This window comes from Syngnathus floridae, unplaced genomic scaffold (assembly GCF_059516105.1).
Source record: "Syngnathus floridae isolate MCC-2025c unplaced genomic scaffold, RoL_Sflo_1.0 HiC_scaffold_32, whole genome shotgun sequence".
NCBI lineage: Eukaryota > Metazoa > Chordata > Actinopteri > Syngnathiformes > Syngnathidae > Syngnathus > Syngnathus floridae.
The window spans coordinates 364787-381166 of record NW_028284061.1 but is presented as its reverse complement, the minus strand read 5'-3'; the positions used below and the strand labels follow the sequence as shown (position 1 = coordinate 381166).

Below are 16380 nucleotides of genomic sequence, written 5' to 3'. Positions count from 1 at the left end.
CTGCTCGGCAGCCTGAGTCTGCAGCTGAAGGCGGTGGACGTGGCCGGCCCCAGGGCTTCATCCAAAACACTAACCGCTCTGTCTTTCAGCTTGATCTCATCCGTCTGGATGTACAAACGGGGAGCGCTCAGGCAGGCGGGCAAACTCATTTGCCAGAATTGTGACAAAAACAAAGAGAGCAACCGGCCAATTTTTTTCTTGAATCGACTAGAACACCTTTGCTGTGACTAAAGCGAAGCGAGCAACCGGACATTTTCTTCTTGTGAAATAGAATAGAATAGAATGCCTTAGGTGTCATTGCACTGCAGGTATACAACGAAATTGGGAACATAGCCACGCACCGCGCATCTGATCAGTCCTACCAGTCGGCGGATCTCCCTCTCGCAGTCTCTCTTGGTTCGGCTCAGCTCCTCCCGATGCTGGTGATGAGCCGATCGGAGCTCGGCCGCTCGGGACTGCCAGGCCTGCTGGGCCGCTGCCAGGGCTTCTTCCGCGCTCCTGGTGGAGGCGACACCGCTCGGTCTCCCGACACCGCCGCGTCTCCTCCACCTCCGCCAGCAAAGCGCCCCCCCTCCTCACCTGAGCAGACATTGCGCCACACCGGGCCGTTGAGACCGCAACGGAGCGCCGCGACGCTTACTGGGGACAAGCTACACAATACGGTAGCGGCCGCATCGAAGCCCGACGTGGCGTGCGGATAGTCAGACACGGATAGAGCGGATCACCTTGTCCATGGAGCCGTCCCTCAGGCTGAGGACCAAGGCATTCAGTCGCTGGATCTCTCCATCTTTGATTTTGATCACTCTCATCAGCTCCATTTCATGCTGCCGCAGTAATGTCTCCCTGGTAATGGCTAACTCTTTCTGCTTCTCCTCATGGAGTTTGCTTTTGAGTTCCGTCATGGCGGCGGTGGCACGGTGGTGCTCCGCCCGCAGGTCCTGACTTCTCTCTCTCTCCAGACAGCTGACCTGACATGACTTAGACTTAGACAAACTTTATTGTCATCTTGTCTGCACATGGTGCATACAAAACGAAATTCCGTTGCATACGTCTTACAACAAAGTAGTGATATTGCAGTTGAATAGAAGTAACATATCCTATGAAAATATATATATATACATATATACTATATATATATATATATATATATTAAAAATAAGTATAAAGTGCAGCAGTGATAATTATGCAATAGTGCAAGTAGGCAAAACAGTATTCAAGAGTGTGCAGAGGAATGCTAAACCATGTATTAAACTTCTATTTAAAGGGTTTATACAAGTTCAGTAAAGTTGGTAGTGCGAGATAGTGCAAGATAGAGGTCCGTAGTGTCATAAAGTACAGTTCTGTGAATGTGTGATGCAGAGTTCAGTTTAGAGCTCAACAGTTCTAGTGTTCAACAGTCTGATGACAGCAGGGAAAAAGCTGTTGCAGAACCTGGTGGACCTGCAGCGGATGCTGCAAACCTCTTCCCAGAGGGCAGCAGGGAGAACAGTCCATGGTGGGGGTGTGATGGGTCATTGATGATGTTACGGGCACGGGACATGCAGCGCTGAGATGAAATGTCCTGAATGGAGGGAAGAGGAGCCCCTATGATCCTCTCTGCTGTCCTCACCACTCTCCTCACGTTCTTCCAATCGGAGGCGGTGCAGCCTCCACACCACACAGAGAGACAGCTTGTCAGAATGCTCTCTATGGTGCTCCTGTAGAACGTCCTCATGATGGGTGGGGGCAGGTGGGCTCTCCTCATCCTCCGCAGGAAGTACAAGCGCTTCTGTGCCCTCTTGACCAGTGCCGTAGTGTTCATAGTCCAGGTGAGGTCTTCTGTGATGTGGACCCCCAGGAATTTGGTGGTGCTGACCACCTCCACAGCTGAGCTGTTGATGATCAGTGGAGCGTGGTGAGGCTGTTTTTTCCTGAAGTCGACGATGATCTCCTTCATCTTCTCCTCATTCAGGATCAGGCTGTTTTCTCTGCACCAGCCCACCAGCTGCTCCACCTCCTCTCTGTAGTCCAGGTCGTTGTTGTCTCTGATGAGCCCCACCACCGTTGTGTCGTCTGCTGACTTCACGATGTGATTGGTGGTGAACCTGAGGACGCAGTCGTGTGTCATCAGGGTGCACAGCAGGGGGCTCAGGACGCAGCCCTGAAGGGAGCCTGTGCTGAGGGTGATGACATCAGAGGTGTTCTGTCCGACCCGGACTGACTGAGGTCTGTTGGTGAGGAAGTCTAGCAGCCAGTTGCGAAGGGGGGTGTTGAAGCCCAGGTGTTCCAATTTTCCTACCAGATGCTGTGGGATGATGGTGTTAAACGCTGAGCTGAAGTCCAGGAACAGCCTCCGCACATGGGTGTTCTTCTCCTCCAGGTGAGCCAGGCTCAGGTGAAGAACGGAGGAGATGGCGTCCTGAGTGGAGCGGTTTTGCCGGTCGGCAAACTGGAACGGGTCAAATAATAGGGGGAGTCTGGAAACGATGTGACCTTTAAGCAGCCTTTCGAAGCACTTCATCATAACCGGAGTCAGTGCAACAGGCCGGTAATCATTAAATGAGGTGATTTGAGGTTTCTTCGGCACCGGAATGATGGAGGCAGTCTTAAAGCACGCCGGCACTGTGGCTTGGCCCAGCGAGGTGTTAAAAATGTCTGTGATGACCCCAGCCAGATGACTTGCACATTCCCTGAACACACGCCCAGGAATGTTGTCGGGGCCAGGGGCCTTACAGGGGTTGACTCTCCTCAGGGTCTTCAACACATCGGCGGAGTCAAGGCAGAGTACCTCCTCTTCCTGATGGGGGACAGTTTTAACTGCTGGAGTGCCGTTTAGTGCCTCGAACCTCCCAAAGAAGTTATTTAGACCATTTAGAAAGTCAGCATCAACTACACCCACCGGGGGGGGGGGGGGGGGGAGGGTGAGTTGTAGTCTGTAATCGCCCGTATGCCTTGCCACATACTCCTGATGTTTTTGACGTCGTGGAAACGATCCTGAAATTTTCGACTGCGGTCTCGCTTCGCTATCCTGATGGCACGGTTCAAGTTGGCTCTCGCTGTCCTCAGTGTCTCCTTGTCGCCAGACTTGAAGGCAGAGTTCCGCGCTCGTAGCGTTTGACGTACCTCCTCAGTCATCCAGGGTCGTTGGTTGCCCCGGGTGATGATATTCTTAGTGGTGCTGACGTCCTCGGTGCATTTGTTGATGTAGGCTGACACAGTCATGGCACACGCATGTCTAATCTACATCGGGAAAACTGGGAGGGAGGGAGGCAGGCAGGGAGGCAGGCAGGGAGGCAGGCAGGGAGGCAGGCAGTGTCTGTCTGTTGAGGTTTTCACCTTGTTCTTCTCCTGCTGAAGTTCTAACTGGACGTCCATCAGTTTGGTTCTCAGCTCGTCATTGGCGGCCTGAAGGGCGTCCGTTCGCTCCGCCTTGGCCCGCCCTGCCGGAGCTCGTTTGGACATCTCTTACTCGAGTCTCGCCCGGTCGTCAGTCAGAGATCACAACATTTGTACCTGGAGAGCACAAACGCAGCGCTGTTTTCCACTGGCTTCGAACTCAACTTCAATCGGTACCGTAACTTACAACATCATAAACATAGAACTAGCTTGACTTATTCATTGAATAAATGCATTTGGTTCTTCAAAACTGCATCACGCAACATAGCGTGACCGAGACGGCCGTTATCCACCTGCGTGAAGTTATTTGGTGAAATGAATGAGATGTTTAAGACACCATCGTTCTGTCTCTATGTAGATGAAGGGAAATAATCGATTGCTGAAGGTCCAAAGGTGTTGTGATAAACAAATAAACATATTAGTGATTAGTGACATATTTGTGATAAACATATTAGGCAGGATAATCACATATGTTAACGTGACTGCCCACACTGTATTTATTTATGGTTATTTGTTAAATCGAGTACTGTTAGACATGAAATAGGAAGTGTTTAACATAAATGGAAGACGAAAGGGGTACTCACCATTGTAGCTCCTGCTGGTCAATGATACGAGCCTCTTCTTGCAGTGGAAAACATACAGCCAACAAACACCGTGGAACCTAAAGGAATGAAATTAAACATTAACATTTAGCCTCAACCAACATTCACAGATACAACGCAACGCAAACTACACAAACGTAAATCTTTTTAAACACAATGAGTTGTACTTACGGTGTACGCTCTAGACGGTCCACTTGCAAGCGGAAAATAAAGATATTTCTGTTGATAATCGTCGTGTTTGTATCCGGTGTCTCGCTCAAGGCCATTGCGCCCACAGATTTGAATTTTGGCGAGAGTTCAGCCTATTGACGTCATTTCCGCGGTGTAATACCCGCATATCTGAAACGGCAAAGTTAAGAGTAGAGTTAAATAAAGTTTTTAGTCAACGCAATAATTTACAACCGTTGACCAGTCGAAATAATCGTCGAAATTTGGCGTCTGTGGCTGGAAGCAGACGCCGAGTTCGACATTCCTCCCAAACGCCACACTCCCTTGCTTTTCAGGGCTAAAAAAAAACAGTTGTAATTACCTTGTACGCTCTAGACGGTCAAGTTGCAAGCTGAAAACAAAAATATTTGCCTTGTTAGTCATCGTGTTACTAACAGCTGTGTCTTGTTTGCCAGAACTGCCGCTTTCCTACTTCCTGTTGCAAGCCACGCCCACGGATTATAATTTTGCCGTGAGTTCCGCCTATTGACGTCATGTCCGCGTCACATGATTGCGACGTAATATTATCTAAAACTGTTTGTGCGGTATTGTGTTGTTCTGTGCGGTATTGTGTTATTCTGTGCGGCGTCGTGTTGTTCTGTGCGGCGTCGTGTTGTTCAGTGCGACGTCGTGTTGTTCAGTGCGGCATGGTGTTGTTCAGTGCGGCATGGTGTTGTTCAGTGCGGCATGGTGTTGTTCAGTGCGGCATAATGTTGTTCAGTGCGGCATAATGTTGTTCAGTGCGGGATGGTGTTGTTCAGTGCGGCATGGTGTTGTTCAGTGCGGCATAATGTTGTTCAGTGCGGCATGGTGTTGTTCAGTGCGGCATGGTGTTGTTCAGTGCGGCATGGTGTTGTTCAGTACGGCATGGTGTTGTTCAGTGCGGAATGGTGTTGTTCAGTGCGGCATGGTGTTGTTCAGTCCGGGATGGTGTTGTTCAATGCGGGATCGTGTTGTTCAGTGCGGGGTGGTGTTGTTCAGTGCGGGATGGTGTTGTTCAGTGCGGCATGGTGTTGTTCAATGCGGCATGCTGTTGTTCAGTGCGGGATGGTGTTGTTCATTGCGGCATGGTGTTGTTCAGTGCGGCATGGTGTTGTTCAGTGCGGCATGGTGTTGTTCAGTGCGGCATGGTGTTGTTCAGTGCGGCATAATGTTGTTCAGTGCGGCATGGTGTTGTTCAGTGTGGAAAGGTGTTGTTCAGTGCAGGATGGTGTTGTTCAGTGCGGCATGGTGTTGTTCAATGCAGGATCGTGTTGTTCAGTGCAGCATAATGTTGTTCAGTGCAGCATGGTGTTGTTCAGTGCGGCATGGTGTTGTTCAATGCGGCATGGTGTTGTTCACTGCGGGATGGTGTTGTTCAATGCGGGATCGTGTTGTTCAGTGCGGCATAATGTTGTTCAGTGCAGCATGGTGTTGTTCAGTGCGGCATGGTGTTGTTCAGTGCGACATAATGTTGTTTAGTGCGGCGTAATGTTGTTCAGTGCGGCATAATGTTGTTCAGTGCGGCAAGGTGTTGTTCAGTGCGGCATGGTGTTGTTCAGTGCGGCATGGTGTTGTTCAGTGCAGGATGGTGTTGTTCAGTGCGGCATGGTGTTGTTCAATGCGGCATGGTGTTGTTCAGTGCGGAATGGTGTTGTTCAGTGCAGGATGGTGTTGTTCAGTGCGGCATGGTGTTGTTCAGTGCGGAATGGTGTTGTTCAGTGCGGCATGGTGTTGTTCAGTGCGGCATGGTGTTGTTCAGTGCAGGATGGTGTTGTTCAATGCGGGATCGTGTTGTTCAGTGCGGCATGGTGTTGTTCAGTGCGGCATGGTGTTGTTCAGTGCGGCATAATGTTGTTCAGTGCGGCATGGTGTTGTTCAGTGCGGCATGGTGTTGTTCAGTGCGGCATGGTGTTGTTCAGTGCGGCATGGTGTTGTTCAGTGCGGCATAATGTTGTCCAGTGCGCCATAATGTTGTTCAGTGCGGCATGGTGTTGTTTAGTGCGGGATGGTGTTGTTCAGTGCAGGATGGTGTTGTTCAGTGCGGCATGGTGTTGTTCAATGCGGCATGGTGTTGTTCAGTGCGGGATGGTGTTGTTCAGTGCGGCATGGTGTTGTTCAGTGCGGCATAATGTTGTTCAGTGCGGCATGGTGTTGTTCAGTGCGGCATGGTGTTGTTCAGTGCGGCATGGTGTTGTTCAGTGCGGCATGGTGTTGTTCAGTGCGGCATGGTGTTGTTCAGTGCGGCATGGTGTTGTTCAGTGCGGGATGGTGTTGTTCAGTGCGGGATGGTGTTGTTCAATGCGGGATCGTGTTGTTCAGTGCAGGATGGTGTTGTTCAGTGCAGGATGGTGTTGTTCAGTGCGGCATGGTGTTGTTCAATGCAGGATCGTGTTGTTCAGTGCAGCATAATGTTGTTCAGTGCAGCATGGTGTTGTTCAGTGCGGCATGGTGTTGTTCAATGCGGCATGGTGTTGTTCAGTGCGGGATGGTGTTGTTCAGTGCGGCATGGTGTTTTTCAGTGCGGCATAATGTTGTTCAGTGCGGCATGGTGTTGTTCAGTGCGGCATGGTGTTGTTCAGTGCAGGATGGTGTTGTTCAGTGCGGCATGGTGTTGTTCAATGCAGGATCGTGTTGTTCAGTGCAGCATAATGTTGTTCAGTGCAGCATGGTGTTGTTCAGTGCGGCATGGTGTTGTTCAATGCGGCATGGTGTTGTTCACTGCGGGATGGTGTTGTTCAATGCGGGATCGTGTTGTTCAGTGCGGCATAATGTTGTTCAGTGCAGCATGGTGTTGTTCAGTGCGGCATGGTGTTGTTCAGTGCGACATAATGTTGTTTAGTGCGGCATAATGTTGTTCAGTGCGGCATAATGTTGTTCAGTGCGGCATGGTGTTGTTCAGTGCGGCATGGTGTTGTTCAGTGCGGCATGGTGTTGTTCAGTGCAGGATGGTGTTGTTCAGTGCGGCATGGTGTTGTTTAATGCGGCATGGTGTTGTTCAGTGCGGGATGGTGTTGTTCAGTGCAGGATGGTGTCGTTCAGTGCGGCATGGTGTTGTTCAGTGCGGAATGGTGTTGTTCAGTGCGGCATGGTGTTGTTCAGTGCGGCATGGTGTTGTTCAGTGCAGGATGGTGTTGTTCAATGCGGGATCGTGTTGTTCAGTGCGGCATGGTGTTGTTCAGTGCGGCATGGTGTTCTTCAGTGCGGCATAATGTTGTTCAGTGCGGCATGGTGTTGTTCAGTGCGGCATGGTGTTGTTCAGTGCGGCATGGTGTTGTTCAGTGCGGCATGGTGTTGTTCAGTGCGGCATAATGTTGTCCAGTGCGCCATAATGTTGTTCAGTGCGGCATGGTGTTGTTTAGTGCGGGATGGTGTTGTTCAGTGCAGGATGGTGTTGTTCAGTGCGGCATGGTGTTGTTCAATGCGGCATGGTGTTGTTCAGTGCGGGATGGTGTTGTTCAGTGTGGCATGGTGTTGTTCAGTGCGGCATGATGTTGTTCAGTGCGGCATGGTGTTGTTCAGTGCGGCATGGTGTTGTTCAGTGCGGCATGGTGTTGTTCAGTGCGGCATGGTGTTGTTCAGTGCGGAATGGTGTTGTTCAGTGCGGCATGGTGTTGTTCAGTGCGGGATGGTGTTCAATGCGGGATCGTGTTGTTCAGTGCGGGGTGGTGTTGTTCAGTGCAGGATGGTGTTGTTCAGTGCAGGATGGTGTTGTTCAGTGCGGCATGGTGTTGTTCAATGCAGGATCGTGTTGTTCAGTGCAGCATAATGTTGTTCAGTACAGCATGGTGTTGTTCAGTGCGGCATGGTGTTGTTCAATGCGGCATGGTGTTGTTCAGTGCGGGATGGTGTTGTTCAGTGCGGCATGGTGTTTTTCAGTGCGGCATAATGTTGTTCAGTGCGGCATGGTGTTGTTCAGTGCGGCATGGTGTTGTTCAGTGCGACATAATGTTGTTCAGTGCGGCATAATGTTGTTCAGTGCGGCATGGTGTTGTTCAGTGCGGCATGGTGTTGTTCAGTGCGGCATGGTGTTGTTCAGTGCGGCATGGTGTTGTTCAGTGCGGCATGGTGTTGTTCAATGCGGCATGGTGTTGTTCAATGCGGCATGGTGTTGTTCAGTGCGGGATGGTGTTGTTCAGTGCAGGATGGTGTTGTTCAGTGCGGCATGGTGTTGTTCAGTGCGGAATGGTGTTGTTCAGTGCGGCATGGTGTTGTTCAGTGCGGCATGGTGTTGTTCAGTGCAGGATGGTGTTGTTCAATGCGGGATGGTGTTGTTCAGTGCGGGATGGTGTTGTTCAGTGCAGGATGGTGTTGTTCAGTGCGGCATGGTGTTGTTCAATGCGGCATGGTGTTGTTCAGTGCAGGATGGTGTTGTTCAGTGCGGCATGGTGTTGTTCAATGCGGCATGGTGTTGTTCAATGCGGCATGGTGTTGTTCAGTGCGGCATGGTGTTGTTCAGTGCGGCATGGTGTTGTTCAGTGCAGCGTAATGTTGTTCAGTGCGGCATGGTGTTGTTCAGTGCGGAATGGTGTTGTTCAGTGCGGCATGGTGTTGTTCAGTGCAGGATGGTGTTGTTCAGTGCGGCATGGTGTTGCTCAGTGCGGCATGGTGTTGTTCAGTGCGGGATGGTGTTGTTCATTGCGGCATGGTGTTGTTCAGTGCGGCATGGTGTTGTTCAGTGCGGCATGGTGTTGTTCAGTGCGGCATAATGTTGTTCAGTGCGGCATGGTGTTGTTCAGTGCGGGATGGTGTTGTTCAGTGCGGGATGGTGTTGTTCAGTGCAGGATGGTGTTGTTCAGTGCGGCATGGTGTTGTTCAGTGCGGCATAATGTTGTTCAGTGCGGCATAATGTTGTTCAGTGCGGGATGGTGTTGTTCATTGCGGCATGGTGTTGTTCATTGCGGCATGGTGTTGTTCAGTGCGGCATGGTGTTGTTCAGTGCGGGATGGTGTTGTTCAGTGCAGGATGGTGTTGTTCAGTGCAGGATGGTGTTGTTCAGTGCGGCATGGTGTTGTTCAGTGCGGCATAATGTTGTTCAGTGCGGCATAATGTTGTTTAGTGCGGCATGGTGTTGTTCAGTGCGGGATGGTGTTGTTCAGTGCGTTATAATGTTGTTCAGTGCGGCATGGTGTTGTTCAGTGCGGCATGGTGTTGTTCAGTGCGGCATGGTGTTGTTCAGTGCGGCATAATGTTGTTCAGTGCGGCATAATGTTGTTCAGTGCGGCATGGTGTTGTTCAGTGCGGCATGGTATGGTTCAGTGCGGGATGGTGTTGTTCAGTGCGGCATGGTGTTCAATGCGGAATGGTGTTGTTCAGTGCAGGATGGTGTTGTTCAGTGCGGCATGGTGTTGTTCAGTGCGGCATAATGTTGTTCAGTGCGGCATGGTGTTGTTCAGTGCGGCATGGTGTTGTTCAGTGCGGCATGGTGTTGTTCAGTGCGGCATAATGTTGTTCAGTGCGGCATGGTGTTGTTCAGTGCGGCATGGTGTTGTTCAGTGCGGCATAATGTTCAGTGCGGCATAATGTTGTTCAGTGCGGCATGGTGTTGTTCAGTGCGGAATGGTGTTGTTCAGTGCAGGATGGTGTTGTTCAGTGCGGCATGGTGTTCAGTGCGGGATGGTGTCTTTCAGTGCGGCATGGTGTCGTTCAGTGCGGCATGGTGTCTTTCAGTGCGGCATGGTGTCGTTCAGTGAGGCATGGTGTTGTTCAGTGCGGCATGGTGTTGTTTAGTGCGGCATGGTGTTGTTCAGTGCGGGATGGTGTTGTTCAGTGTGGCATGGTGTTCAGTGCGGCATGGTGTTGTTCAGTGCGGTATCGTGTTGTTCAGTGCGGTATCGTGTTTCTCAGTGCGGTATCGTGTTGTTCAGTGCAGTATCGTTGTGTTGTTCGTATTGTGTTTAACACTTAGCCTCTAACACTTAGCCTCTAACACTTAGCCTCTAGCATCTAGAAGGTAAATACATAGGAAGGAAGGACTCACCGGTGACGTCTTCGCCCACGTCCAAGCGTTGTACTTTGTATTTTCATCCTTCTGACAGTGGAAAACATAGCCAACAAACACCGTGGAACCTAAACGAATGAAAGAAAACTATCATTTGGCCACAACCAACATTCACAGATACAACACAATGTGACGTGCGGGGTTGAGGTTAAAGGTTGAGTGAAGGGCCCTCGTTTTAAACTACTTTTTTGAAAAGGATTGGGAACAAGTAAGACGTATTTAATTTATTTAATGGGAAGTAGTAAGAGCTATTGAATTTAATCTATGTATTATATTCTATTGTATTGTATTCTGTTGTATTCTTTTGGATTGTATTCACACTAACCCCACTAAAACTTCAGCCCACAAAAACTCGCCTCTGGCGCCTAGCCTCTGGCACTTAGCCTCTAACACTTAGCCTTTAACACTTAGCCTTTAACACTTAGCCTTTAACACTTAGCCTAGAAGGTGAATAAATAGGGTTAAAGGTTGAGTGAAGGGACCTCGTTTTAAACTACTTTTTTGTAAAGGAGTGGGAACAAGTAAGACGTATTTAATTTATTTAATGGGAAGTAGTAAGACTTATTAAATTTATTTAATCTACTTTTCTTCCCAGGCAAAATTTGATGTGCTGCAATTCCAAATTTCCAAAGTGAATGAAGGAATGAAGTCCTTTAAATTATGATTTTGTATAAATACTAGGCATTAACACAAAATCGACGGCACAAAATGGGCAGACTTTACTTGTTTGAAAAGGACTGGTTACAAGACAGACTTTTTTAATTTATTTAATGGGAAGAAGACTTATTTAGTTTAATTGATCTATTTTTGTTCCCTGGCAAAATTCGATTTGCTGCAATTCCAAATTTCCAAAGTGAATGAAGGAAAGAAGTCGTTTAAATTATGATTTTGTTTAAATACTAGGCATAGACACAAAATCTACGGCACAAAATGGGCAGACTTTACTTGTTTGAAGAGGACTGGTTACAAGACAGACTTTTCTGATTTATTTAATGGGAAGAAGACTTATTTAGTTTATTTAATCTATTTTTGTTCCCTGGCAAAATTGGATTTGCTGAAATTGTATTTTGCCAAATCTTGCCTTGAGACCTGATAGGAAGTATTAAACGCTTAGTTAAATCAATACAAGTTGGTAATAAGAGCGAGTAATGTTGGTTGAACCGATGAATGAAGGTTGAAAGCAATTTAAATTATGACTTTGTATAAATACTAGATATTAACAGAACATCTACTGCGCGAAATGGGCAGAGTTTACTTGTTTGAGAAGGAGTGGCTTATTCAAAACTAAGATTTATTTAATCTGTTTGTTCCCAGGCAAAATTGGATGTGATGCAATTCCAAATTTCACCACATGATGGTGCCCAATTTTGACTTCATAGGACATATTAAACACTTAGCTTGTTATTATGTTCAAGGTAATCAGATTTGTTTATTATTCTAATGGCCTCTTCAAAACTATTCTGGATTACTACTTTGGATCTATTCTACATTACTTGGCAACAACATACTCTGTAACAGATTAGGCAGTATAATCATATCTGTTAACTTGAGAGTGCCCACACTCAATCTACTTATCGTGATGTGTTAAATCAATTACTGTTAGACATTATTTGTCTGATAATCTACCAAATCTTTGAATTGAAGAATTTGTGATTTAATTAATAGCTTGTTGTTATGTTAAGGGTAATCAGACTTGTATATAATTCTAATGGCCTTCTTTTGAAAACTATTCTGAATTACAACTTTGGATCTTATATTACTTTGCAACAATCTACTCTGTGACAGATTAGGCAGTATAATCACATATGTTAACTTCAGTGCCCACACTGTATTTATTTATGGTTATTTGTTAAATCAAGTACTGTTAGACATGAAATAGGAAGTGTTTAACATAAATGTTATGGCTACTCACCATTGTAGCTCGCTCCTGGTCAATGATACGAGCCTCTTCTTGCAGTGGAAAACTTGCAGCCAACAAACACCGTGGAACCTAAAGGAATGAAATTAAACATTAACATTTCGCCTCGACCAATTTTCACACGTACAACGCAACGCGGCTACACTTCTGCTATTACAAACGTAAATCTCCTTAAACACAATGAGTGTTACTTACCGTGTACGCTCTAGACGGTCCAGTTGCAAGCAGAAAATAAAGATATTTCTGTTGATAATCGTCGCTGCTCAGTGGCTCACGGCCATCGCGCCAACAGATTTGAATTTTGGCGGAGGTTCGGGCAATTACGTCATATCCACGGCACATGACTGCGACGTAATACCCGCTTATCTGAAACGGCAGTTAAAAGTAGAGTTACATCAAGTTTTCTTGGAACCTAAACGAATGAAAGAAAACTATCATTTGGCCACAACCAACATTCACAGATACAACACAACGTGCGGGGTTGGGGTTAAAGATTGAGTGAAGGGCCCTCGTTTTAAACTACTGTTTTGAAAAGGAGTGGGAACAAGTAAGACGTATTTAATTTATTTAATGGGAAGTAGTAAGACTTATTAAATTTATTTAATCTACTTTTCTTCCCAGGCAAAATTTGATGTGCTGCAATTCCAAATTTCCAAAGTGAATGAAGGAATGAAGTCCTTTAAATTATGATTTTGTATAAATACTAGGCATTAACACAAAATCGACGGCACAAAATGGGCAGACTTTACTTGTTTGAAAAGGACTGGTTACAAGACAGACTTTTTTAATTTATTTAATGGGAAGAAGACTTATTTAGTTTAATTGATCTATTTTTGTTCCCTGCCAAAATTCGATTTGCTGCAATTCCAAATTTCCAAAGTGAATGAAGGAAAGAAGTCGTTTAAATTATGATTTTGTTTAAATACTAGGCATAGACACAAAATCTACGGCACAAAATGGGCAGACTTTACTTGTTTGAAGAGGACTGGTTACAAGACAGACTTTTCTGATTTATTTAATGGGAAGAGGACTTATTTAGTTTATTTAATCTATTTTTGTTCCCTGGCAAAATTGGATTTGCTGAAATTGTATTTTGCCAAATCTCGATTTGAGACCTGATAGGAAGTATTAAACGCTTAGTTAAATCAATACAAGTTGGTAATAAGAGCGAGTAATGTTGGTTGAACCGATGAATGAAGGTTGAAAGCAATTTAAATTATGACTTTGTATAAATACTAGATATTAACAGAACATCTACTGCGCAAAATGGGCAGAGTTTACTTGTTTGAGAAGGAGTGGCTTATTCAAAACTAAGATTTATGTAATCTGTTTGTTCCCAGGCAAAATTGGATGTGATGCAATTCCAAATTCCACCACATGATGGTGCCCAATTTTGACTTCATAGGACATATTAAACACTTAGCTTGTTATTATGTTCAAGGTAATCAGATTTGTTTATCATTCTAATGGCCTCTTCAAAACTATTCTGGATTACTACTTTGGATCTATTCTACATTACTTGGCAACAACATACTCTGTAACAGATTAGGCAGTATAATCACATATGTTAACTTGAGAGTGCCCACACTCAATCTACTTATCGTGATGTGTTAAATCAATTACTGTTAGACATTATTTGTCTGATAATCTACCAAATCTTTGAATTGAAGAATTTGTGATTTAATTAATAGCTTGTTCAGGGTAATCAGACTTGTATATAATTCTAATGGCCTTCTTTTGAAAACTATTCTGAATTACAACTTTGGATCTTATATTACTTTGCAACAATCTACTCCGTGACAGATTAGGCAGTATAATCACATATGTTAACTTCAGTGCCCACACTGTATTTATTTATGGTTATTTGTTAAATCAAGTACTGTTAGACATGAAATAGGAAGTGTTTAACATAAATGTTATGGCTACTCACCATTGTAGCTCGCTCCTGGTCAATGATACGAGCCTCTTCTTGCAGTGGAAAACTTGCAGCCAACAAACACCGTGGAACCTAAAGGAATGAAATTAAACATTAACATTTCGCCTCGACCAATTTTCACACGTACAACGCAACGCGGCTACACTTCTGCTATTACAAACGTAAATCTCCTTAAACACAATGAGTGTTACTTACCGTGTACGCTCTAGACGGTCCAGTTGCAAGCAGAAAATAAAGATATTTCTGTTGATAATCGTCGCTGCTCAGTGGCTCACGGCCATCGCGCCAACAGATTTGAATTTTGGCGGAGGTTCGGGCAATTACGTCATATCCGCGGCATTTGACTGCGACGTAATACCCGCTTATCTGAAACGGCAGTTAAAAGTAGAGTTACATCAAGTTTTCTTGGAACCTAAACGAATGAAAGAAAACTATCATTTGGCCACAACCAACATTCACAGATACAACACAACGTGCGGGGTTGAGGTTAAAGATTGAGTGAAGGGCCCTCGTTTTAAACTACTGTTTTGAAAAGGAGTGGGAACAAGTAAGACGTATTTAATTTATTTAATGGGAAGTAGTAAGACTTATTAAATTTATTTAATCTACTTTTCTTCCCAGGCAAAATTTGATGTGCTGCAATTCCAAATTTCCAAAGTGAATGAAGGAATGAAGTCCTTTAAATTATGATTTTGTATGAATACTAGGCATTAACACAAAATCGACGGCACAAAATGGGCAGACTTTACTTGTTTGAAAAGGACTGGTTACAAGACAGACTTTTTTAATTTATTTAATGGGAAGAAGACTTATTTAGTTTAATTGATCTATTTTTGTTCCCTGCCAAAATTCGATTTGCTGCAATTCCAAATTTCCAAAGTGAATGAAGGAAAGAAGTCGTTTAAATTATGATTTTGTTTAAATACTAGGCATAGACACAAAATCTACGGCACAAAATGGGCAGACTTTACTTGTTTGAAGAGGACTGGTTACAAGACAGACTTTTCTGATTTATTTAATGGGAAGAGGACTTATTTAGTTTATTTAATCTATTTTTGTTCCCTGGCAAAATTGGATTTGCTGAAATTGTATTTTGCCAAATCTCGATTTGAGACCTGATAGGAAGTATTAAACGCTTAGTTAAATCAATACAAGTTGGTAATAAGAGCGAGTAATGTTGGTTGAACCGATGAATGAAGGTTGAAAGCAATTTAAATTATGACTTTGTATAAATACTAGATATTAACAGAACATCTACTGCGCAAAATGGGCAGAGTTTACTTGTTTGAGAAGGAGTGGCTTATTCAAAACTAAGATTTATGTAATCTGTTTGTTCCCAGGCAAAATTGGATGTGATGCAATTCCAAATTTCACCACATGATGGTGCCCAATTTTGACTTCATAGGACATATTAAACACTTAGCTTGTTATTATGTTCAAGGTAATCAGATTTGTTTATCATTCTAATGGCCTCTTCAAAACTATTCTGGATTACTACTTTGGATCTATTCTACATTACTTGGCAACAACATACTCTGTAACAGATTAGGCAGTATAATCACATATGTTAACTTGAGAGTGCCCACACTCAATCTACTTATCGTGATGTGTTAAATCAATTACTGTTAGACATTATTTGTCTGATAATCTACCAAATCTTTGAATTGAAGAATTTGTGATTTAATTAATAGCTTGTTCAGGGTAATCAGACTTGTATATAATTCTAATGGCCTTCTTTTGAAAACTATTCTGAATTACAACTTTGGATCTTATATTACTTTGCAACAATCTACTCGGTGACAGATTAGGCAGTATAATCACATATGTTAACTTCAGTGCCCACACTGTATTTATTTATGGTTATTTGTTAAATCAAGTACTGTTAGACATGAAATAGGAAGTGTTTAACATAAATGTTATGGCTACTCACCATTGTAGCTCGCTCCTGGTCAATGATATGAGCCTCTTCTTGCAGTGGAAAACTTGCAGCCAACAAACACCGTGGAACCTAAAGGAATGAAATTAAACATTAACATTTCGCCCGGACCAACATTCACACGTACAACGCAACGCGGCTACACTTCTGCTATTACAAACGTAAATCTCCTTAAACACAACGAGTGTTACTTACCGTGTACGCTCTAGGCAAAATTGGATGTGATGCAATTCCAAATCTATCTGAAACGGCAGTTAAAAGTAGAGTTACATCAAGTTTTCTTTTTTAATCAACACAATCATTTACAACCGTTGACCAGAAAGAATCGTCGAAATTCGACGTCCCCCACAAACGCCACGCTCACTCGCTTTTCAGGGCAACAAAAGTACTTCTTTTTAAAAACGATGAGTTGTACTTACCGTGTAC

General features: G+C 44.8%; 1 long non-coding RNA gene across 1 annotated transcript; it reads right to left on the bottom strand.

The window, feature by feature from the left end:
* Positions 1–2391: 2391 nt before the first annotated feature.
* Positions 2392–4393, bottom strand: LOC148378620 (uncharacterized). The gene is made up of 3 exons (XR_015855747.1): positions 4149–4393; positions 3960–4036; positions 2392–3492 (listed from the first exon to the last, which is right to left on the bottom strand). It is a non-coding gene; the product is annotated as an uncharacterized LOC148378620 (long non-coding RNA).
* Positions 4394–16380: the final 11987 nt, after the last annotated feature.